Below are 25,470 nucleotides of genomic sequence, written 5' to 3' on the forward strand. Positions count from 1 at the left end.
AGTTTGGACCCTGGTTTTGCTGGACACACCCTGCAGTAGTGCTCTCGGGAAGAATGACGGACAGCTCGGCTGGTTACAGCGCTCTAGCTTCCTGTATTTCTCTTTAAACTTTCCGAGGCATTGCCTCGCTGCCTCCCAGAGCCCAGCACCGATCCTGAAGGCTCCGACGCCGCCTGGGAATCTCCATCCTGACTGCGGCTCGTTCCCTCTGAATAATTTTGCTCTTCCCGCCTCCCCAACCCCCGGTGCTGTGACATCTCTTACCAGCGTGCGGCCACGTGGGTCTTCTTTCCCTTTTATTAGTGGCACCTGGCCTTCAGTGGACCCACTCAGCCTGGAGGCAGGATCCTAAGTTCTGACACACTGTCTTAGGCATATTTCATTGATAGTTTTCTCCCTCCCCACCTCTCTGTTTTCTCTTCCTAGAGCTCTGATTAGCGGGAGCTTCAGGAGACGATGGAGCATCCTTGCATTTCACTGCAGGAGGGTTTGAAGAAGGGAGAATTTTCAAAGGCCAAAGACAGGGGAGGAAATTGCTTCCAGGACCAGGAGAGTCGTGTGGGAAGGGCTGCCTGGGAGGAGCTGCAAGCACATCTGGTCAGCCTCCTCCTCGGCACCCCAGACGCCCCATGGACTGGAAGCCAGGGGCGGGGTCCTCCTGGGGTCAGCCCTAGAGGTCAGCTTCTGGGTGCAGAGCAGGGCTCTGCAGGGGAACCGGCAGCCGCCCAGCACACCTGACGTCACACCTCTCATTTTCCTTTCTGTTCTCTCCCCTTTCATGGTGTCTCCTTTTCTACTATCTTGGAGATTTCCTTGACTTTCTCTTTTAACTCACCTCGAACTTTTTATTCAGCTCCTGTATTTTCCATGTTGAAATCTATTTCATATTCTAGTTCATCTTGGGTCACTTCTACTCTGGCTTGCCTGGTGCCACACCTGTCTCCTCGGAGATGAACAGTTAAGCTCTCTTCTGCTTCCTGCCATGTCTTTGTTTTCTCTGAGTTTCTTCTTTCTATTTCATTTTGGCCTCTGGTCTTCCTGTACATGATTTTCCTGAATTGCTCCTTGATTCTTGCCACTGGCGTTTAAGAGTGAGGCACCAGATGCACGGTTGGAATGGCCTGTGTGGGCAGCGGCCTGGGAGCCTGGGGTCCGTGGTGGGCAGGAGATGCGGGTCTGCTTCCCTTCCTGTCACTCTGCCATGGTCACCAGGATGCCCACAGCAGGTCAGGTGATCTCCAGAGCAGGGGGGTGTCAACACTGAAAGAGGGCCTTATTCCCTAAAGCCTTCAGTTCAGAAAGTCCTTCAGGACAGCTGGTAAGCAAAGGCAGCACTAGGATTTACGGAGCACTGCGTACTTTACATGAGAGCGGGCTCCAGCAGGGCTTGCCAGGTGGTCTGACAGGGGTGTTCTTTAAGGGAACTAAAGATCAGAAAGTCGACAGCTCCCTGATTATCCAGTTTGAGACTACAATAAACCCAGTCGGTGTTCAACTTTCCCTAGCTTCGGACATGGTACTGAAACATTCCAGTGAAAACATGAGGCTGGGAATTAGGTCAATTGTATGCACACTGAATTGAGTAAGATCCTATTTAAATGCAATTTTCTTTCACCCTTACCTTTAATGTTTGTGCATTATAAATATAAAATTCAAATCAATTTCAAAAGTAGTGAAAAAATGAAATATCAACTCCACATGATAAACCAGTAAGACTGACAATATAGGACTATGCAAAATAAATGGACAGGCTCCCACAGGCAGAACAAACATGTTTTACAGCAGAGAGACCAGATCTCAGTCCTTTTTTGACCTGCATCTTCAGTTCTGGGTTTAGAGCTAGGTATGGATGTGAAGGTCATGGGTTACCTAAGAAATCTATCATACTGAGGCACCAAAGTGCCATATAATAGATGGACAAACATGGGAGATAAGCATATAACAGAGACAGACTTAGAAGACAGATAGGAGGAAAAGTGAAGGGATTCTCTGGACCAATCAGCACCTGGCCCACAAATCTCCCAGTCCCTGGGGCTTTAGAGAGGACAGCCTATCCTTTCTCTTTACTGCAAAGACTGGATCAAAACCTTTGGAATTTTTATTTAATAGTCTGGCAACATTCAAACACTAAAATAACTAAGTAGCACCCAGACCCTGTACCTGGACCAGTGCTTGGCCAAGCTGCATGCACACCAGGCCCCAGGCCCAGCCACTTCCTCTGCTGCTGTGGTCGTCCACTGGGAAGGTGTGGCACCCGGGCAGCTCCTGGAGCTCGAGTCTGGAGAGAGGCCTGGGTCCTTCCCACCCCCAGTACCTCCGGCTCCCAAGTCCAGTCAGGCTACAAAAGCAGGTTCATGGACAGCTGGCCACCCAAACTGCTGTGGACCTGACCTTCCTAGTTCATTGAGTAACAGATCACTACCCAGACCTCAAAGCAGTGAACACCATCAGTCCTTCTCTGGCCGAACCCCACACGGCCTGTGGTGGGAATCATTCATACATGAAGATCTGAGGTGGGAGACTGGTGCTACGGAGCCCAGGTAAGAAGAAACCTACGGTGGGCACCTGCTATCTCCCCAGAGCAGCAGCCTTCCAGGGTGGCCTGCAAATACCCTACCTTCCCCCTCTCTGGTGGGGGCGATGGGGATGGTGGCTTAGCAGCTCTCTGGGAGGAGAACAAACAAGGTGGGCTTCAGAACAACCAGTCACTAGACAGTAGGCTATTTGAGAAGAACTCAAACTCCTGGATTTCAAAAATGTCATGGCCAATGTGAGTTTCTTTGTTTCTGGAATGTTCTGGATGACAAGGGCCTGTGCCACCAACCTGGTCGACAGTGGGATTCTTGGAAGGTCGTACCCCTACTGGTACTGACATAGAGCTCCTCCAGAAATGGCTTCTTTCTTTCAATCGGAGAAAGAGAAATGCCCTTCTCGTCTTAATTTTAACTAATACACTTGGTTCAGGAGCCAGGGGGTGACCACTCAGTGCCAAACGAAGCACAGAGTGGCTTTGCACCACCAGGGGACAGCCTGGCTCCCAAACAATACTAATGCCATCACCAAGCCAAGAAATCAGGTAGAAAGAATTTTGGGGTGAAATAAACATTAATCAAAACCCATGAAAAATAAAACTCAGTACAACTTGGATTACGTAATGTTGAACTGAGAACTAAAACATGGTCCAAACAGATCATAGGAAATAATCACAAATAAAGAAGTTTTAACCACACAACCTAAAACAGTTGGGCTGGAATGGCGCTAAGAGGTAAGGTTCTCAGCTGAGTGAAGATCCCAGTGATATGTGAAGAGGGAAATAAAAAGCCCACAAATGCACTGATTTGGTAATCTAATCACCAGGTCATTTTTGTTTTATCTCAATATCCTCAGAAAGAGACACAGCTGTCGCTTTCTAGTCCTTCTTTTGACTCTTGAAGGGCCTCAAAGAAAAGATCCTCAGGGCAAAAGCAGTGACTTGCTTTTTCTTCCTTCCTCCAAGTTCTTTCTCTTGAAGCAGGAGGACTGTGACTGGGTGAAACAGACCGCAGCCAGGGGAGCCAGGGGAGGGGGGCGTCTGAGGCAGCTGTGGGTGGTCAGGGTGCCCAGCAGCTCCGGAACGGCCAGCTCCGTGCATCTGCCCGTCTTACCCGCTCTGTTTCCTGGAGAACCCGGCCCAGCACGAGCTCACTGAGGCCTGCCTGCTGGTGGCGTTCTGACTGGCGGTGGTGGGAGTGACTGTGTGTGTGTGTCTTTAGAGATGAGACAGGCATGAAATGAGGAAAAAGAGACAATAAAAGAGCCCAGATGCGCGAGAGTGGAAGCCCGCATGGTGATGGTGCCCGCAGGGGAGGTCGTGCCGGAGAGGAGGGGTGGTAGACGAGGACCCCAGGGGGCGCAGCTCGCGGGGCCAGCTCCTGCCAGGGCCTGGGACGGCTTCTGCTTTCTCTGGGAAGGAGGAGGCAAAGGCATGTGGTGAGTCAAGGGTCAGACGGGGTCAGAGGCTTGAGCAGCAGGAAGGCCGTCAATCTGAGTGCAGGAGATGACCTCACCACCCTGGGGTCTCAGAGCCATGTACCGCGGGCAATCATGCCATTGTTGCCCATCGCCAGGTTTTTTTTTTTCTCAAGTTTCAATATGATATAAAATTGATGAATTCTTAAGCTGTTCTTTGGTGTTCTCTTTCTCAGGCTTATTCACTAACCCAGCCAATTTTTTCATTTTTTATAAATATTTCCAGATAGTCTTTATCAAACGAGGAGTTTGGTGAGAAAGGTCCACCTCTGCTCACAGATGGGACAGACAGAACCAGTGTCTGATCACCAGTAATTTTTGACAAAGGTGGGTGTGAAGCTGTTTTCTCAATTTCTAATGATAAGAACAGAAATGTGCCAGATTGCATGTTTCAAAGACACCTATTTATATCGGTATACACTTATTCCATTCCACATGCCCTCCTTACAGTGTGATTGGGACGCCCCCACCCCACCCCAGCCCCGGAGAGGCGGGTCTAGCTCCCTGCGCTCACGCCTGGGCAGGGACGCGGGCGCCCTGAGCCCTGGACACAGAGGGTGATCACAGCAGATTTCCTGGGCTAAGGCATAAAACGACGCAGCTGCCTTCTGGTCTGCTCTGTCTCTCTGGCCGTCAGGACGTTGATCTTTGGAACGCAGACGCCATTGTAGGAGGATGCCCAAGCCACACGGACAGAGCCGCCACTTCCTCCCAGGAGAGACTTTCCCAGGCAAGGGCAGCTGCCTCGGTTAGTACCTCCTTCCTGCAACCGGCGGCGGCTCGGGACGTGGGAGACGCGGGAGACTTATCCGCAAATTTCTCGCCTCTGAGTATCCACCATCCTCGTTTCCAGGGCTGGTTCACTTGTCAGTCATTTTCCATTTTGCAGAGGGAAAGCTTTGGTTTAGGGGCTTGTCATCTTGAACCACAAACTGAAGATTTTTAATAGTTGAAAATGTCTCTGCAGAGTGAGTTAGTTCAGGGAGGGGAGTGGGGTTTGGGGCAGCCAGCACAGAGGAGGAGAGAGGCCGGCGTGGGCCTGCCTGGGCCATCCCGACCTCACAACCTTTGGCCTCTTAGCTGCAGAGCTGCGGTCCTCTTGGGAGGATGCCGGACTTGCAGGAAAAGGCTCTGTGTGCCGAGGCTGGAAACTGTGTCTCCGGATGATTTTTTGCCTTTTCACTGTGGTCAGAAAGCAGGTCTGAATGAAGAGTGCTAGGCATGCTCCGTCCTGAAGAAGCAGTTTCCGCCTCACAGCGAAGGGCTGCTGGCCGAGCGCAGTTTCCTCATACCGAGGAGAAGGCATGTGGAGTGTGCATCAGTGGCCTTGGCTGGGGGACGGCAGCAGCCCCGAGGTTCCAGTTAGGATCGCTCAGCCCACAGTCCCAGACACCTGCTGGAACCCATGTGTCAGGAAATCCACAGCATTTCTGGGACAGCAAGTAGGTCTCCAGGAAACCAGCATGACACTGGGGAGCCACGGTCCACTCTGCAAAGTCGCAGGGCAAAGGGGTTCAGAGTGTCAGGCTCAACCCCTACACAGGCCAGCCCACTCCACCGTGACCTGAGCCCTGGCCCGGCCGTCATGCCCTGCTCTTCTCAGCACCTGTCGCTCCTCCCAGCCCCGTCTGCTCCCGGCACCAGGGACCGCAGCTCCGCCGGGTCCAGCTCAAGGAGCGTGGTGACGGCTACAGCAGCTCCCTGGCTCCAACACAGTCAGGCTTGCCACAGGTCTCGCTTTGACCATTTTTGACAAACTGCTGGTTTGTAGGCCTTGAGGCCGAGTCCCATTCTGCCTGGCCGGCTCTCAAAACTTGGAATCCCCAGGGTCCCAGAGGTGGGGGTCCCTGTGGCAGACCCTCCACTGGGTGCCATCCCTTGTGTCAGGCTTCTCCCAGGCCACTTGGATTGGATGCCAGACCTCGGACCCCTCTGACCCTGGCCTGCGGCCACGGGCCGGCCCTGCTCCCTTCCGCCATCTCCCAGTCTGGGATGAACTTTCAACCACAGTCCCGCGGATGCCCCTTAATTAATGGCTCCTGGGCTCTCTACATTCAGCACTAATTTGACATTATTGCATCTGCCTGGCCTCCCAAACTGGGTCTTCCCTGGTTTTTACAAGTCAAACAGTGTCACCTGAGAGAGGGAACGTGGGGATGGTTACCCTGAGAGGCTCACTGGGAGGTCCGGAGCCCCATGCCCGCTGGGATAGGCCATCAAGAGGAAATTAGTGAGTGTGGTGGGAAATTGGGTATTTAATGGTCTCAAAGTACCTTCCCACTAGAAACGAATTAATTACTAAGGAAAACATACTACGTTGTGGCCGCCCAGCAGTGATGCACTGAGGACACAGCATTGCCCCAGGGGCTCCTTGGCAAAAATTCATAAGCTCCATCTCATCACGAGAAAATATCAAATACAAATTGAGAAGCAATCTGCAAAATAATGGCCAGTATTTGTCATGCACATCAAGGCCATGAAAGAGCCCCTGAGGAACGGTCCCACTAGAGGAGACGAAGGAGAAAGGCTGATGAAACGCAGTGTGGGGCCCTGGTCCAGAGCGTTAATCGGAAAGAGGCCGGGGGTGGGACCACTGGTGAGATGGGAGTAAGGTCTGCAGATCAGCACGCTGACCATCAACCTGCTATTGATAATTGTACCGTGAGTCCTGTTAGATGTTAATATTTGCAGACGCTGGAAGAAGAGTATAGTAGGATTTCTGCACTGCATTTGCTATTGTAGTATAAGTTGGAAATTATTTCAAAATAAAAAGCAAAACAAACAAAAACATTGGCATCATTTTGTACGGTTTCAGAATTTTTCATTGGGAATTTCATTTATTAATCACTTTGGGGAAAATTGATGTTGTAACAATATGGAAACTTTCATTAAGTCACATGGCTTAGTTTCATCTTTAAAATTTGACAAACTAACAACACAGTTTATTTTAAAATCTTGGGAGGAAAATGAGGTAGGATTGGGGCTGTATTTCAGTGGTGAGCAGTGGAGCTGACAGTCATCCAAAATCAACAGTGTTGACTAATAAGAGGTCAAGTTGAACTGACTCTGCAGATTGTTGACATGCTGTCCTGGTTAAAAAAGAACTCAAACCAGCACACATAGGAACACTTAACAAAGATTAATTGATAATCTCACAAATGTATGCCTGCAGTCAAGGCATTTTCTGACACATACTTTGCTTTCCTGCAGCTGAATTAGGAAGCAGGTCAATTAGCTCTTTAGCTGAAGACCAGCTTCGCTTTCGTGTATGATTAAGCCAGGGATGTCGGATCCCTTGAGTGAGAAGTAAATTGCTGATGATTTCAGAGTGAGCTAATAAAGGGAGCCCCTCAACTGGCTATGGGCTTTACCAGAAGAAAATGAAGCAATAGTTCTTAATCTGGCTATTCAGTTGGATTTTAATCACATTTTATCCTAATCTCTGAATTTACTATTTGGCACACATTTAAAACTACAGATGATTTGTCACAGAACTTCCACCAAAACTTCTCTTTCAGGATGACAGTCTGATCTTTTGTAGTTTCTAAATCCCCGACTTTCCTAAATGTCCACTAAAATGACCTAACAAAATAATAGGGAAAATTCTCTGTAATCATTAGGAACTTAGAAAAGGCACCATTCAAAGTCCTAAATTCCTGATGATTTACAATGAGAAATGGTACCAGGAAAAATGAGATAAAGGAAAGATGGATCATCCCACCATTTACATCTTCCAGAGGGGGCTGCAGACTGCGGTGGTTCCGTTCATGGGGAATGAATTTCCACCCTGCAGCAGCCCCGGGGTTGAGCCCCGGTCTGGGGTCAATCTCACCCTACAATAACCGCCGGTGTAGAGAGGAAGGGAGGCTCTCTGAGTACAGCAGGGAATTCCACTGAGTCAGCTCCTGCCTAGGTCAGTCAGCCGGCAACGGGAGACAGAGGCGCAGCACTCGCAGCTGGCCGGAGGCTGCCACGGCAGATGGCTACAGGAAAAGGGACTCCCCTTCCACTAACTGCAGCTCGTACTTTGCATATCAAATGCCATTAAATCTACCAAAAGGAGGGGGCCAAGAATTCTAAAATTTCCCAGTCTTTCATCTGGGATAGATTTCCCTCTGAAGGGCTAAAAAAGCACTGAACCCCCTTCCCCCACCCAGTTTCTGCAGATGGAAAGATGGAGAGCTGTCAGCCCATTCAAGTAAACTGAGCCTCTATAAAACAGAGATAGTTGAAGACCCAAGAAAACTTAAAAAAAAAAAACAACAGAAGAAACCAAGGTTATGAAATGTGAAATTTATATTTTAAATGAAATTTGAGGAGATATTCTTTCTTCATGACTGTTTCACTAATGCAATTGAAGAAGAAGAATTCTCAAAGTATTATGTACTTGGCTAAACTACCAATTAAAGATGAAGGCAAAATAAAGACCTGTTAACATTCTAGAACTAGGATATTGCCTTCTTTATGTCCTTTCTGGGACCAGAAAAATGTGTGCTTAGAAATAAAATTCAGAAATATAAAAGAGGAACCTAAGAAAAAGGAAACATGAGATTCAAGCATCAATGGAAATAAACCAGAAGTACAATGAAAAGAAACGTTAGGATACTAACACTGGAACAAATGCCGTATGGAGAGCGAAAAGGCAACCCACAGGATGGGAGAAGAGAGTGCATTACATACATCTGATGGCAGCTCATCTCTAGACTATATGCAGAGCTCCTAAAAATTAATAATAGTAAAATAGTAGAACAATACAACAGTAAAATGGGCAAAAGACTTTGCAAAGAACTATATCCGATGGCCGATAAACATATGAAAAGATACTCAACTTCCTTGGTCGTTAGAGTAGTACAAATACAAACACTGAGAAAGTACACTACAGAATGACTAAACAAAATCATTTTTTAAAAAAGACAATACTAAGTGCTGACAAAGAGGTGGAACAACTGTAACTTTCATACACTGCTTATGGGAGTGTAAATTGATACAACTGTGGAAAATGCCATAAATCAAACAGAAACCCTCGGATGAAGGGTTCGGAACCCCAGATCTGGGTTCTTCTTGCTGTGGATTAGAAATGTGTCAGAGCTCTGGGCCTTGGGAAACACTCTAAGGTGAGTGTAGTGTCAGGTAGAGCCCCAGCAGGAAACAAATGGCACCCTCAAGTCGTGTAATGTAAGAGAGTTTTATGAAGGCACAGTGAACAATGCAGGGGCCCGTCTCCCAGGCTGTCACATTCGGGCTAAGCCTACAGCTGAAATCCAGGGTGTGTCCTCAGCAGAACTTGTTATCCTCACTCCCAGGGAACTGGTATTGCCCGTTATGGTAGAGCAGCAATCAGGCCCCCCTGGATTCCAGGTCCTGCTCCCACTAGAGGACACTGTAAGAGTTCCACTGGAGTTGAGGCTACCATCATTTTGCCCTCCTCATGCCAGTGAACCAACAGGCAAACCAAGGAATTGCTCTATTGACATTTTAACCCAGATCACTGAGAACCACTGATTGTGGGTGCCATCCTGAACAATAGGGAGACCCCAAGGTTTGGGACAAGTGAACTTAAGTTCTGATGGCCACACAATCACACTGGATTTGTTTTCTGAGAAAGGACAGCTTTTCTGCTGAGCAGCAAATGCAGGTCAGGTGAGGATTCAGGTCAGAGTTCACATAAGTGATTCCATCGTTCAAGGACAGTTGTTCAAACTTAGGCCCCTCTCCAGGTCTAGGGATGTTTTTTTCTGTAAAATATTTTTTTTAAGTGAAAGCTTTAGTTTTCAAATACTTAAAAAAAAATCAAGACCACTTGGTATTCAGGAAAGAGAGGGGCTAGAATCAGAGAGGGAGTTAGCATCCTAGCTGCACCACTCCCACCATGTGGGGTCAAGCGTGTCTGGGGGCAGAGGGCAATTTTCTCAGACTGTAAGATAATACCAAGCCAAGGAGTGAAGGACACACATGTTTAAAACAGTCAGGAAGGCTGTCACCGAAATGCTCTTCTCCTGGTTCAGGCTGGTGGGGCTTCCAGTTTTGTTCTTTGCTCCTTCTCATGGGCTTATTCTCTACCTCCTCATGGTGCATAAGGAATGGCAGGCTTCCCTTGCTGCTGCATTCAGTTAGTTGTCCTAATGAGCTGGCAGAACCTCTGAAAATAGAACTTGAGACTTTCATAAACATCTCCTGAATCAACACAGAATGACCCCCGAGTAAACAAATAGCGGGGTGCTCTGAGCAAGAAGGCTTTGTGAGGCCTCACGATCCACCCAACCTGGCTGGTAGGGGAGGCAGGGGTGTGGCTGGATGGTTGTGTAGGCTGAGGTGATGGCCAATCGTACAGCCGATGGAAGCCAGGTGCCCGTTGACAGAGCCTGATGCAAAGGCCTCTTCCTGGGAAAGCAATTTGGGGAAGTGAGAGGGGACTGAGGGAGAAAAGGGGAGCATGCACGGGCATGGAAACACACTCACTCACACTCCTCACAGTGTCTCACACACACACGTATGCTCACACACCACACATATGCATTTGCTCACGTGTACATACAGTTCACACTCACACTCAGACTGCTAAAGACTGTCTCTCTTACACACACACACACACTCTCGCACACGCTCCTATGACTCAGGCCTCCCGGGAGTGGAAGCACCACGTGGTGGCTTTGGCACTACACGGCTCCACCGTCCAGCCGCCTGGTCTGCAATGAGTCACCCGCCTCTTGTTTATTGAGCCACTTTGGGACACTGGGTTTCTTCCAGGTGTTTTCTTGGGCAGCAAGGGGCCTAAAGTGGGGAAAGGGTGGGCAAGAAAATTGGGGTCATTCATGAGTGGTGATTTAAAAGGGGGTGTGCTGCAGGAAGTGCCCTGGGAACCACCAGGGGCCCCACCCCAAGGTTTGGCGCAGCCTCCAGATGTGGCAGGTGAGGAGGCAGCTCGTGCAGGAGCCCCCCAGGCTCACACAGGCAGGAGGCAGCCTGGTTCTCCTGATCAACGGGGAGGGGGCTGCCCCCGAGGGAGGGCCCCGCCACCAGCCCATCACCGAGCCAGCCAGGCGAGCTCAGAATCCGGGCAGCCTTAGAAACGTTTCTGTTTCAGAGGACGTGGTGCTCAGGGAATTGTCAGGACACTGGGGAGTTTAGGACACGAGGTGCTGTTCTGAGACGCACAGGGCCTTCATCTGGGAGCTGCTGATAAGGCTGGAGGAATGGATGTTTCCTGAATTCCTGCCTCAGGGTGTTTGTTAATATTTGCTTCAGGCAAAGTAGAGTGTTTTAGCTGCCAGAAATGGATGAAATCAGGAGACTTGTTCTGACTGCTTCTCAAAGGAGCTTAGATCCAGTGATTTACAGAGGCCCAGCTGCAACTCTCAGAAATTTCCTTCTAACCAGACCAGCTGTCCTAGATTCTGAGGCACTCTGAGTGAATTTGGGGGGAATCCCTCGTTAGCACTGGTTAGGGCTGGCGGCCCACTCAAAGGCTGCCCACCTTGCAGGAACACAGGGTCAGGGGAAGCAGCCCCTGGGCAGAGGCCATCTCAGAGGAGTGGGGTAACCCACCCTTATCCTTTCTTTTCCCCAGCAGCTGTGGTAAACAAAAACAAACCCCCAAGTTGTATGGAACATGCCTTGGCTCAGAATAGGAGTCTGAGGCTGGCAGGATACCAGCCTGGCATCCCGGGACCCTTGCAGACAAGGCAGAGTGCCAGTCAGTGACCTGGGAAGCACAGCCACTTGCTGAAGCAGGAGAGAACCTGTGCTCCCCTCTCCTCAGTGGTGGAGGTAAAGCTGGGAAATGGGACAAGGGTCCTGCCCCTGCAGAATCTACTGAGCCTGCGAAAAAGGCCCAGTTATTCGCTAACTTCATCTATATGCTGTTCTTCCTCTTCTTCCAGTCACCTTAATCAGTCAAGCAACATTGTAAGCAGGACGAGAGACAGACCTCTGGAGAGTAAATGAACCTACACACCTACACGGGTAAAGAATGCTGACATTCAGACCAACACAGTCACCTAAATAACCCTATTCTCAAGACAAAACTTTGAGGAAACTATTAACCGCTTGTATCCATGATGCCTTAGACAGACCCTTACCCAAAACTCCATAAAACCCCAAACTCTAAACGGTTAAAGCACGCCTCCTCTCTGAGGTCACCCAGCTGCCCCGTCGAGTGCGTGCTCTGCTTAAATGAAACTTTCTTGCTGTGTAAATCTATTGTGCTTTGTCTCTGAGATCTGTTTTTGTGGCACAGACAAGAACTCACTGACATCAGCCACCAGCGCTGTGTCTCTGTCACTTTGTATTTCATTCAACCTACTAACTTTTAGCACAAGTCTTTCCTTTCTGTTTTATTTTGGATGCGCAGGGAAGCAGCCGTGGGAACCTGTGAGGAGGGAGGGGCTTACCCTCGCATGCCACCTGGGCGACGCAGACGGAAAGGCGGCTCTTCTGTCATGTTCTTCAGCAGCCTGCCCGAGGGTGTCCTTTCCTTGCATTGGGAAGTTTTCAGAACATAAACACTCCATCCAGCGCTCTGCAGCCCCCCCGAACTCTGTGTGTAGGGACGCAGCTCCCATGCCGCTCAGATCCAGGGGACATTGGACGCTGGGTGACCTGGCATCAGGAGCCGGCAAGGGATTCGCCCCATTGTGACTTGGGTGGACAATGTTAAGGTTGGTTGTAGATCCCTAAACATGGACCCCTGGTGACGGGGAAATGGGTGCGAGACTCCCTCAAACACCTGCTCAGCGCACCAGCTCTTGTTCACAGTGCTGTCTCCACAAAGCAAACACGCACACCCAGCCCCCCAGTGCTGACTTAGGCGGGAAAATGTCTGTTCTCACTTGTCTTTCCTGAGGGTTTCAGCCCTGGACAAGTTCACTATGGATTCAGTGAAACCAAGAAATGACAACAGAATGCTCTTGGGGTAAAACGGTATATACCTGGATTTATTCTCCTGGCGGGAGGTCGAGCACTAGGATCACGTCTGCGCCCAGAAGTCTGCGGGTCCCTAATCCTCCTCCATCTCTGCCTCCTCCCAAAGCACCGGGAAGAGCTCTTTATGTAGTGACTCAGTTGATAATAGCTCATTGCCTGCGGGTGTGGGAGCATTAGCCTAGCAGTAGGGTGCTTACATCATCAGGTAGTTTAGGGTCAGGTGAGGATGCTGGCTGCAGGAACTTCCATTTTCCCCACATCACCCCAAGCAGGCACCCCTTTCTCTCCCGTGCTATGACAGGGGGGCGCTTGCCAGGCTCTGATGAGGGGGCACAGACCGAGGCCCCAGTGTGAGGAGCAGATGGCCCAGGAGGAGCAGGGGGTGCATGGCTCCCACTTGACCAACCACTTGGTGACTGAAGCAGTGGGTCTCTTCTCAGCCTGCATTTTCTGCAATGTGAACTTGGGGTGAGTCCTGTGACCCTACAGGCCTCCTGCCTCTTGGGGCGTCAGAGGAGGCCATGCCTGAGAAATGGCTGAAATACCATTAATTATGGGCTTTGTATGTAAACCTCAAAGTCTCAAGAGCTTCAGATGAGCTGAAATAGCTGCAGAGTCCTGGTAGGAGCCCATAGGGACCAGGGCTGGTCTCTGGAGCAGCCAGCAGGGAGGCCGGCCGCCTTCAGGGCTGGGCCGGGCCCCGAGCCCCCCTGGAGATGAGGGAGCAGCCGGGAGGAGCTTCCAGCGTCGGCGTGGTGGCTCGGAGTCCACTTTCAGCAGAAGAGAAAATTCTCCCCACACGTGACCTCTCGGCTGCAAGGGTGTAAGCAAAACAAACGTAACCTTTGCACGAGAACTTGGCTGACGGGAGGTAGTGGCGCGGGCGCCTGTGCCCTCCCGGCCTGGCTGCCGGGCAGCACGCGGGAGCGGGGCAGGCTGGGAGGGTGCTCCCCCGTGAGCTGGGGCTGCAGGGGCAGAACGGTCCGGGCGAGGCTGATCCCAGGCCTCGGGGCACACTGGTGGGGAGAGCAGGAAAAACAACAGCGGGGGGCTGGGCAGGCCCCCCAAGATGGGTTGTTACTTGACGATGAACTTGCAAGACCTTGTGAAGTGTACATAGGTAGCCAGGAGACCTTCTGAGGATTTCAAGTAAAAGGCACTTCCTTCAATGTAAGGTATCCCAGCTTCCATTTTTCTACTTTATCCAGGAATTCTTAACACAATGTTACTAAATTACATAGACTGTGGGGAGAGGGAAGAAGGGGTGGGCCGGGGTCCCCGGTGAAGCCGGGGTGGCGCTGGGGCCCGTCTCCTGGTGGGGCAGGCCAGGCCGGAGGGCCTGAGCACGCGGGGGCCTCTCCTTCCTGCTGGCCGGCTCAGGGCAGGCGGGCGTGGAGGGGAGTCCCATAAACAAAGGCAGCCCTTCTTTTAGAAATGTTTAAAGCAGTGGGTTTCTTTTCTAAACATCTTTCTTACTACACTAAGCTGAATTTTAAACACCAAAGAATGAATTCAGTCAGAGATGTCAGCCATGTGCTGCCCCCTGGAGACAACTGGAACCTGCTGGGTGACCGGGATTCTGGGGGTGGGGTGAACAGAAAAGCACCCTGAGGAGTCACTGGGCGTCTGAGGCCATTTTCTTGAACTGTGAAGGCCTGTGTTCCCAAAGCTGGTTTTGGAAGTTGAAGTAAAAACCATCCACGGCTGTTAGAAGTCATGATTCAGGGACTGGCAGGCACCGCCATCTTTTTGCATCGTTTGATAAACAGGGAAGCAGATCGCTGGTTTGCAGGTCTGACATGCCCGTGCTTGAGAGCCCAGAGACCCAGTGTCCTCACAGCTGACCCCTCCTGGACGGACACAGCCACCAGGAGGACTGGACGGCCCTCCACACGCAGAAACAGACCTGCCGCGGTGCCCCCGATCGTGCAGCACAGGAGATCCTTCAAGACGGTGAGGCCACTCATCAGGTTCACTCCTTGCTCGGCTTCTTCACTGCGAGACCCACCCCCATAGGCCCGGGGCCCCCCCGCCCACCCTGGTCAGCGTGAGGGTCAGGGAGCTTGCTGTCCAAGCCATCGCTTACATCAGTAAGATGTCAAAGAGTTGCTTCCTTTGTAAAACGCCACTTTAATTTCCCAAGTCATGTGGTGAGGAATGTTGTTGTTCCTCAAATCTTTAGCCCCACCTCAGATTACTTCAGAAAAAATGAGGAGAAAAATGATTGGGTCAAACTGCTAAGCTGTTCTTCAGGTATTTCCATATGTTGCTTTAATCTGAACATTTGAGGTCGGGATTTCAAGGCGTTTCAGTTTTCTCTCTGAAACTTCCTGCCTAATCAGTCTTCCTTATCTATGGCCTCAGAAACACTCTGGTGAGCTCTTTGAGCTCTTGTGTATATGTGGTGTGTGTGGTGTGTGTGTGGTGTATGTGCTGTGTGTGGTATGTGTGTGTGTATGGCATGTGGTATGTGTGGTGTACATATATGTATGTGTGTGTATGGTGTGTGGTGTGTGATGTGTGTGTATGGTGTGTATGGTAGGTGTGGTATGTGTGTGTGTGGTGTGTGTGTGTGTGTGTGTGTATGTGGTGTGTGTGGTGTGTGATGTGTGTGTATGGTGTGTGTGGTAGGTGTGGGGGGTATGTGTGGTATGTGTGTGGTGTGTGGTGTGTGTGGTGTATGTGTATGTGTGTGTGGTCAGTGTGATGATGGAGGCCCCGGTCCTGGCCTGCCGGCTCTGGGGCCCGCTGCGCACACTCGGAAGCTCAAACACTTTCATGATGTACAAGATGGAGGCACAGAGTCGGTCCTCTAGTTTTGTGGGGTGAAATCATGCATCTGGAGACACAGTCATGTGCTAAAGTGAAATAATGACCTTTATTGAGCACTAAATACATAGGCAAAGATCAACCTCAATTCTGATCTGAGAGTCGGAGTCTTCCTTCGCCTTCTGGGGACAGAAGGACAAATGGTCACAGATCCCGCGTGTCGCCGGATGCAGCTGCAGGGTGGACGCGAAGGCCGAGTGCTGGGCCTGGGAACTTGGTAAATGGCTCTTTGAAAAATATCACGAAGGCTTCCTGAGGAAACATCACCTCCAGAGGAGGCTGTTAGTTTTCATTAATGATGTTAATTTATTAATGCATTTCCCTACTTGTAATAGAAAAAATATGGAGGGTATCCAGAAATTCATTCAGGATAAAGACAATTAAATAAAATAGGGTGTGTGGGCAATAAATAGAAAGGAGTTAAAGGTTAACAAGTTCAGGAAGATAAATGACTGTCCCATGTGTGTGAACAGCTGCTCGGGGCAGTCCTCGGCCGTGAGCCCCCTACGGGCCTGGGCAAAGTGGCGGAGACCACGGGGTACAGTGCACAGACCCCGAAGCGCTCTCCTCACTTGGGGTCCCGAGAGGAGCTTCTCGCTGGTGGCTCTGCGGAAGCGTCCCTGGGCGAGAGGAGCAGCAGCCTTCCCCGAACCTGGCAGGAAACAGTAGCAGTGGCCTGGGGCTCCTTCTCTGGGTGCCTCCTCAGGGCCCAGCAGGCACTTGGTGCCGGTCCAGAATGGAGACCCTGTGAGTCCAGAGAGTGACCCTCCCACAGGGACAGTGAAATGCAGGTCTCCATTCAGTAGGTCTGGGCTGGGGCTCCCTGGTGATGCCCAATTGTGGCCTAGGGAACCCACTTTGAGAATCAGAGCTTTAGGGAACCTTCCATTATTTTTCACAACTGAGCTTTTGATAAAACCTGGCTAGCAGAGCAGTTGGACTTAACTTTCTGATGACAGCTGGGTGCTTTTGTGTCCTATGTTGCAAAGGCAGAGCCACCCACTCTGACCTCTGCCTGTCCCTCATGATACCGACAGGCCTGACCTGGGCAGGGGCCAGGGCCGCTCCACTTCCGCGTGGAGGGGTCACGTCCTTAGGCAGGCCCCCGAGGGAGCTCCGTGACGCCGACTCTGCAGGTGATCTTTGCACTCTCAGCCAATGCCCAGGATAGTCTGGTTAGGTTTTGTCTCTTTTAGTTTGTACATTTAGCATACCTTTGAGGCTGGTCTCCTAAACTGATCAATGACGAGTGTGTGACACCCCCACCCCCGAAAATGATATGTCAGATGAATCTTTTCTTTTTTTCCAATCATCAGGAATTCAATTCCAACTTCCCCGCAGATCGCCTGTCTTGCCAAGTCTCAGTACACTCACGCGTCCCATTCTCACGACAAAAGGACAGACATTGCAAGGCCGGTCAAAAAGCTAAAAGTTGAGAAAACAAAACTTCCCTTACAAAATAGTTGATGGCACTTTCTCCAGCCTTTAGGAAAGACTGACTGCTCTACAGAGACTGTGTCTCCGGTCACGAGTGGCGGCGACCTGGTGCTCAAAGAATGGAGGGGTAAGAATGGCCCGTGTGCCAGGTGAATCACAGAAGCACATTTCAGACAATCAGAAAACCAAGGGACGGGGGACGAGAGGAATTAAGCTGATGTCTGACTCCAGCTGAACCATCTCCTTTGAATATCTCAAGTCAAGGGGGTTTCAAAAGCAGCTTAACCAGCGTTAACCATGCATGTTAGGTTTTCCTTACCAGAGCCCCGTCGCCTTGAGGACCTGAAGAAAAGCTGCCACCCACAGATTCTTGCATGCAGAGCAGCAGCTCTGGTCGCATGAGCGTCATCAGGCGCAGCATAAAACAAGCATTCAGCCAAGACGTTGTGGGGAATGTAAGATAATGTCGAAACTAAAGCCTCCCCATCATTTGAAATCGGTCCATATCAAGGTGCCTCAGGCAAAACAGAAGCTGCTGAAGGCCCTTCCCAGACTCCCATCCACATTCTTTGTGTTTTATGGGAAATGGGCTCAAAGTCTTGTGTAGCAGTCTGCTAGAAGTCTGGATTTTAAGGGAAGGCATCCAACCGGATTAAGGCTACCAGATGGAACTGGAATTTCTTGGACCATTTTCTTCTGACATCATTAACCACAAACCTCACCAACAACCGAATCCTGTTTTTTAAATCATGTTATTTAACCAACACAGGATACCTGCAAACAGGTGTTTATCACCACCTGCATTATTACGCCTGGGCTAATTTGGCCAGCTGTCCTGGAGACCAGACACAGGTGCACCATTAGCACATTAGTCAATCAAAACTGGTTCTTGGCGATTCCCCCATCATGTGACTCACAAGTGGAAAATGGCCAGACTCCTCTTTTCCTCTTTATTCAGAAAGAGACCTTTTCCTACAGCTCCACCCAGGAGGAAAATCATGATTCATATCCAGGAAGAACGTGCTGTGGTCAGGTGGGTGTGATTAGTAAAGTTCACTTGTTTCTTGAAAAGATGTCTAAGAGCTGGTGTCCCACTGTCTCAGATGATCCAGGAATGACTGAACTTCGACAGTCATTCAAATCAGGAACGTTTGCACCCTGGGTTTAGCTGGTCCTAAGATACTTAGAGAAAATTACATTGTCTTTTCTACTACCTTCTGAAAGCTTCCTTTACTTAGAGAAGCAACAAAATCAGAAGAAAGTTATTACTTTGCTTAATGAAAAAATACCAGATTACCCAAGGTGATGGACTCCAGTAAAAAGGCAAACTTCCATTTTCCTCAAACTGTGGTGTTATCAGTGATTCTCAGGCGAGAGGAGAGCCAGGCATTGTCTTTGCTAACAAGGCACTTACTCCAGCTCAGGGGCTACTCCAGCCGAGAGTCAATAGGTGCCTTTATTTCTCTGCTGTTCCATGTGTGGTCTGTAATTGCAGGTTGCTTTACAAATCTCCCAAGTACATGGAAAGCTAGGAGAGTCCTAGAAAACTGCTAATCTCTTTGAGAAGGCATGTGATGCGTGGGGCAGAGGGGATGGAGGCTGTCAGGTGGGGTTCTTTCTTCCTGCATGTTACAAAAGTGGCGATGCGATAAGGGGAGGCAAGTCCAGGAACCTGTCCCCACCACAATCAGGGTGTGACCCTTCTCCAAACGTCCTTGAGGAGTGGCTATTTAACTTGGTTTAGTGACACCTGATTGATGAGACTCCCTGCCGCTGAGACAGTCGGGACCGCTGTGGTCTAATACGCACAGTCGGCCACGTGGTGAGCGAGCACTTGGGACGCGGCCAGTCCAAACTGAGCTGTGCTGTAAGCGTGCGAGCCATGTGGGAGCTCGAAGACAGCACGAAGGAAACGACATAAAACACCTCATTATGTTTTTGATACTGATAACATGTTGAACTGACAATATTTTGGATTAGGCTGAATAGATGTCAAAATTAATTTCATCTGTTGTTCATTTTCACTTTTTTACTGTGGCTACTGGAAAATTTTAAACTCACCTTCTATTTCTATTGAACAGTGCTGGTCTAGACAGTTCAAAAGCTCTTCTTTGTGTTAAGTCAAAACTGGCCTTTTCTCGCCTTCACCCTACTTTGTCTTTGGAAGGAGTAAACAAGATCCTCCCCTGTGAGAGCCCAGTACTGGACGACAGTCCTCGTTCCCAGACCTTTCTTCCCGTGTTGCACGGGCCCCCTCACAAGCATCCCATGGCATGTATTAAAGATGAGTTATTCAAAGCTTGGAAAACGACAAAGTGACAGCTATCTTGCCAATCTCTGCAATAAGCCAGTTGACATTCACGGCGCTCTCCCAAAGAACATGATTGGATTTGCAGGCCTGTGAAGCATCTGGTGCCGTAGCAGTTGTGGATCATTACTCAAGAGTTTCATAACCTGTAGAAACTAGAGAGCAGATAAAATGTTCTTATAGCCTTAGTGAAAAGCAAACATTCTGTGAATAGGTTTAAGGAGCCATGGGGAGGATATCCAATGACGCTTTTTCTCTGGCCTCTGCAGTCTAGCTGTTGGGGACATGGCTTCATAGCAGTGGGGGGCTCAGTGAATGCTCCGCATCTGGGAGGCCGGCATCCTCATCACCACGTTGCTGTCTTGAAGCCAGAACATGAGCTGAGCCTTAAATGGGATCTTCCGCCCTTCTATTAGGTAGATGCTTTTGGGGTGGGATTTAGAATCAGTGAAACAGCTTAAAATCAATGGGTCGCACAGCTGTGTACCCACTGTTACATCTCCTTTTCACAGAATGGGTCCCTCGGACTAGACAACATTCTTTAGGGTTCATTGTCAACAGAGTAGATATTTGATGTTCTTGAAGGAGAGTGGAGAAGATACTGCATCGTGGAGGGCAAACCCACCCCGGCAGGAGATACCATTTCCCGTAAGGACACGACACTGCCTTTTCCAGGGTGGGGACGGCCAACGTAATCGGCACCTGCCGTGGGGTGACCATAGAGAGCCTGGCTGCCATACAGAACAGTGATCCTGCCACTCGGTGGCTGAGATGGCCCTCTCTAGCGGATGCTCTCTAGTGGGCATTGCCAGGTGTCCACTCCCTTAAACCCAACTACTTACCTCCTTTCCAGACTTCTTTATCTCCAGTTCTCCAAACCTGCTCCTTTCAGGCCTCTGACCAACCAGCCTCGCCATCTGTCACCGCCTGCTTTCTTCCTTCACCCGAAATCAATGGCCAAATGCACTGCTCAACGATCTGCCCGGCGGGAGGACATCCCCCCACTGCTCTCCTTCACGGTCACCGCCAAGAGGTCCGGGCAATGCCCCTGTGCTCTCTGGCTTGAATCAGCAGGTCAAGGCCCCCTGTCCATGAACCAAGCCTGGGTTTTTGCCTCCTTATTAGCGGCCAGAAGACACCTCCCGTAAAGCTGCAGGCGTGAGCTGAGGGGGCAGTGTTGGTACAACAGAGGAAGGGCTGTGGGAGGCTGGGTCTCTTGCTCCTGTCATTCCCTGTACCTCTTGGACCTGCTATCAGATTTACCATCTTCACCGAGCAATGAATTCCCGATGAACCCACAAGACTTCTAATGTGACTGTACCCATCCAGTGTGATTTCACTTTTATTAAATATGTTTTTCTTTTTGAGAAATTCTATTTTTTTTTTATATATGCCAGGTATTTTTTGTGGTCTCTTCAGTTCATTCTTCATACTTTCACTCAGGTTCTAGGCCGTCAAGATTGGCAAACACCCCAAGAGCAAATGCAGGCTCCACAGCCGGAGATTAGTTGTTTCTCGCCTTAGAGGATGTCTCTTATTTTTCTGCCAATGTATCGTGTATATTAAAAAATAATTTTAATAATCTAAACAGCATTTTAATTGCTCCAGACTGGGAAGTTTTCTGCAGACATTTAGTTAAGTAGATGGGCAGAAACAGATGTTAGCCCTGGATTTTAACAAGCACCTTAACCTGAAGTCTAAAATCAATCTGTGTCTTTCTTTCTCCTTGAACACTTCACCGATTTAGGATTAAGATACTGGGCAATAACAGTTTATAAATTTGGAGGCGTTTTTAGACAGCTCTAATTTAATAATTCCTACTAGAGGTAGGAAGTGTCAAAGTCTTCAGGAGACTCAAATATTGCTGATACATAGATAATCACCTACACAGATGTATCTCCTGGTTCCGTCCACCGCGAGGGCCCAGAGCAGTGACACCCAGTAGCGGAAGGAGCCAGGGACGTCCACTGCCACGTGCCCTCTGATACGAAACACTGATGAGAACACAGCATCACGTCTGCGGTGTTTGTGTCCTGAGCTGAGTAATGAAGCATCAGACAAACCCAAAATGAGGGACATTTTACAAAACAACTGGCCTGTACTCTTCAGGAACCCAATTTCATTAAAGACAAAGAAAAGTCTGAAAAACGGTTCCAAGTTAAAGGAAGCCAATGAGGCACAGCTCAAAGCACTGCTGTGACAATAATGCCACTGTGAGGCACATCACTGGGGTACAGGCGGCATCTGATGAACTCCACAGGTTACACCAGGGGCTGGCAAACCAGCCTGTGTACCCAAACCACCTGCGGCCTGTTTTATAAATAAAGTTTTATTGGAACGTAACCACGCCCACTTATTTGTGTTGTCCATGACTGCTTTCACGCTGCATCAGCAGAACTGAGTAGTTGTGGCAGGGACATATGTATGTACTTGTGTCAGTAATAAATAATACAGCTACTTTGGTAAGAAAACGGTTTCATCAGTGGGTGCACTACATTCTCAGAACTATTTTGCCTCCATACTGTTAATATATGCAATACGTTCATTACTGAAGTTTCCCAGTGGTAGAAGGAGGAGACACATCTATGTCTGTATCCATCTACCCATCCACATAAAAAATCACAAGTTTATAGCAATATCTTTAGTTCCAGGCCAATGCCTTCCCTCCTTTACGTATCTCCTCTATACAGGCATAGGTCAGAGAGACTGTGGGCTCAGTTCCAGACCACCAACTAATTAAGTCAGACGAATTTTTTGGTCTCCCAGTGCATATAAAAGTTTTGTTTACACGGCACTGTGGTCTATTACATGTGCAAAGTAAAGCATTATGTCTAAAAAAATTACATACATGTGGTAACTAAAAAATACTTTATTGCTAAAAAATGTGAATCATCATCTGAGCTTTTAGCCCATCATAATCTTTCTGCTGGGGGAGGGTCTTGCCTTGATGTTGATGGCTGCTGACTGGCCAGGGTGGTGCCTGCTGAAGGCTGGAGTGGCTGGGGCAATTTATTGAAATAAGACACATAAGGGTTGCTAGAAACCATCGATTTGTAAAAATGCAGTATCTGTGAAGCGCAATAAATGGAAGCACAATGAAACAAGGTATGTCTGTAATTATAATTCCTCTGACAGTGAAAAAACTGGATCCCATTATCTACAATAAGCTTTCTTATTTGCTCAGTCCTAGAATACATACAAAGTAGTTTCAAAATTGCTGTTACTTTTGTAGAAAAAAACTCACTAACTGGAGATTATGTTTAAAGTTCTTTGTCTTTTACCTCTGGGCATATAGTCTAAACAGTATGTTCAAAACAACTTGAGTTTTGTCGCTTACCTTCAGGGCAGCTGTGATTCGTGTGAAATACACCTGGGCTCACGCCTACTCTGCCAATCATTTATTTCTTCTTTAAGCATGTGAAACATTAGCATAATTCTAAAATCAGAACTGTAGAAAAGTGAAATGACACCCCCCCAATTCCCCAACTCTATCCTGTCCTCCACATTGTTTCCCATACCTTGAAAGCAAACAATTCCATTATTCTCAATTTCCTTTCTGTTTTGTCCTACTGATGAGCACATTTACTTTATCTCTTCTCTGATACAAAAAATAGCATACTTTAGACATTTTTAGGTACTTTGCTTTTTTTTCCCTTTACAATGAGTCCTGGAAATTCAGATCAGTGACTGACATGATTCCGTATCATAGAGGCACCACACTCCCTTACATGGATGTGCCATCATTTACTCAGCATCTGCCTTGTATAAGCATTTAGGCTGTTGCCAGTATTTTAGTCAGAAATAAAGCTCCAATAATAACCTTGTGTATTTGTGTTTTCATGCTGTGGGGAGTTGCATCTTCAGGATACATTCCTAAAAGTTGGATGTTGAAGTTAAGAAATGAATGCATATACAGTTCTTAGATATTGCCAAATCCCCCATTAAGGGTGGTCCCATCTTGCACTCCCATCAGCTAAGTGTAGAGAACCAACTTCCCAAGAATTTCACAACAGAATGCATTATTATACTCTTCAGTTTTTGCCAATTAGATGGCTCACAAATGCTCACTCACTGTATTTTTACTTGCATTTTTTTGTTAAACAAAGTTCAGCGTCTTTTCATGTTTAAGAGCCACTTCTGCAAATCTTTTGTAAATTGTTCATGACTTGTCATTCTTTTCTATTAGTTTTCATTTTTTAGTTTCCTCAATTTTAAGATTTATATATTAGTAATATTACCGGGCCTTTATACTGTAAATATTTTCTCTCAGTTGTCAGATATCTTTTGCTTTATTTTTTTGGCCATGTGAAATTTTTATGTAGTCAAATTGATCATTTTTTTTCCTTTAATAAATCGTAATTTTGAGCCACAGAAGCCTTTCCTCTGCTCTGGTTAATAAGAATTCATCCATTTTTCTTCTAGTACTGGAATGGTTTCATTCTTTTACATTAAGATCCCTGATCTTTTTGGATTCTATTCTAATGGTTGTAACTTTGTATTTTTCCAAATGACTAATCAGTTTTCCCAGATTTATTAAAAAGCCTAACTTTACCCCAGTGATCCAAGATGCCACCTCCGTCACATAGCACATTCTCTCTCTATCCGGGTGCCTTCTCACCTCCACTCCATCCTGCTGGACGACCTGCTGGTTGGGCCGCAGCATCATGGTTTTAGCAGCAGAGGCACAGATCGTTCTAATGGCTGGTGGGGCTGGTGCCCTCCCCGACCCCCATGATCAGAGGACTCTGTCTTTTCAGTTCTGTCAACTTCTGATTCTATTTAGATTTAATTTTAGGTTTATAGATTTAGAACTATATATTGTTGCCTGCTGGATAGATCCCTATAGTAGGAAAAATGCTCCCCCACCCCTGCCAAAAAAAAAGATGCCCTTATCCTAAGCCTGGAACCTGTGAATCTGTAAGGTTACATGGGAAAGAGAAGTTAAGACAGCAGACAGGACTAAGGTGGCCGACCAGCCTATATTAAAATAGGGTGTTAATCTTGGGTTAAAAGTGGAAAAGGGAGGCAGAACAGAGAACGAGAGAGGTGGCAGTTGGAAAAGAACTCAGAACTCCGTTGCTGGCTTTGAATTGGGAAAGGGTCCACGAGCCAAGGAACGTGGACGCCTCTAGAAGCTGGAAAGGCTGAGGAAACAATGTCCTCTGCAGCCTGCAGAAAGGAGCGCGGCCCTGCTGACAGCAGGTGTTAGCCCGGTGAGACCCGGATCAGATTTCAGAACTACAGAAACTTGAAAGTTAGTGTGTCTGTTTTGGGTTAAGCTGTAAGTTTGTGGTAATTTGTTCCAGCAGCAATTGGAAATCAATGCAACACTTAAAAAAGAATTTTCTCTCTCTCTAAAAATGTTTCTTGTCTTAGCCTGCTTTGCCTAATATTACCAAAGCTGCACCAACTCTCTTCTGGTTGATGTTTACATTGACGAATCTTTCTCCAACCTCTAAGTTTAACAACATAGATTGAAAGTAAAAGTGTGTCCCTTGTAAATAGCTGATAAAAACTTTAACACTTTAAAAATGTTATTTGTCTTCTGGCTTTATTGTTCCTCCTTTGAAGATAGTATCCTCTCCCAACCCATGCTTTTAGTATTTTCCCTTCGTCTTTGGTTTTCAGTAGCTTTACTATGTGTCGCAGGGTGTGGTTTTCTTTACATTTAACCTGTGGGGTTTTCTGAGCCTTTTGAATCCATGGTTTGATTTCTCTATTTCGGAAAATTCTTAGCCAGTACAAGCATTGTTTTCTTGCTTTCCTTTTCTCTTCTTGGATTCCAGCTACACACATGGTACATCTCCTGGCTGTGCAATGCCTCTGACACTCTTTCCACTGTTTTACTTTCTTCAGCTGGACAATTTCCTATTGGCCTGATCTCCAGCTTTATGATGTTCTACTGTTTTATGAAAATGGGCACCCCCACGGCACCCAGCCTTGCGTGCTGATTGAGGCCCAGCACA

The 25,470-nt window shown here is 48.3% G+C and overlaps 2 long non-coding RNA genes across 3 annotated transcripts; one reads left to right on the forward strand and one right to left on the reverse strand.

Moving 5' to 3' along the window:
• Window positions 1-9,960: 9,960 nt before the first annotated feature.
• On the reverse strand, window positions 9,961-13,245 carry LOC130684024 (uncharacterized). Its single transcript, XR_008998120.1, has 2 exons — window positions 13,128-13,245; window positions 9,961-10,147 (listed from the first exon to the last, which is right to left on the reverse strand). It is a non-coding gene; the product is annotated as an uncharacterized LOC130684024 (long non-coding RNA).
• LOC118920388 (uncharacterized) lies at window positions 10,286-21,955 on the forward strand. 2 transcript variants are annotated; one of them, XR_008998118.1, is made up of 5 exons: window positions 10,286-10,410; window positions 13,136-14,105; window positions 14,416-14,883; window positions 17,249-17,323; window positions 21,329-21,955. It is a non-coding gene; the product is annotated as an uncharacterized LOC118920388 (long non-coding RNA). The 2 variants fall into 2 exon arrangements; XR_008998119.1 differs by lacking the exon at window positions 14,416-14,883 and having other exon boundaries at window positions 17,101-17,323.
• Window positions 21,956-25,470: the final 3,515 nt, after the last annotated feature.

Source organism: Manis pentadactyla, chromosome 6, assembly GCF_030020395.1.
Source record: "Manis pentadactyla isolate mManPen7 chromosome 6, mManPen7.hap1, whole genome shotgun sequence".
Lineage (NCBI taxonomy): Eukaryota > Metazoa > Chordata > Mammalia > Pholidota > Manidae > Manis > Manis pentadactyla.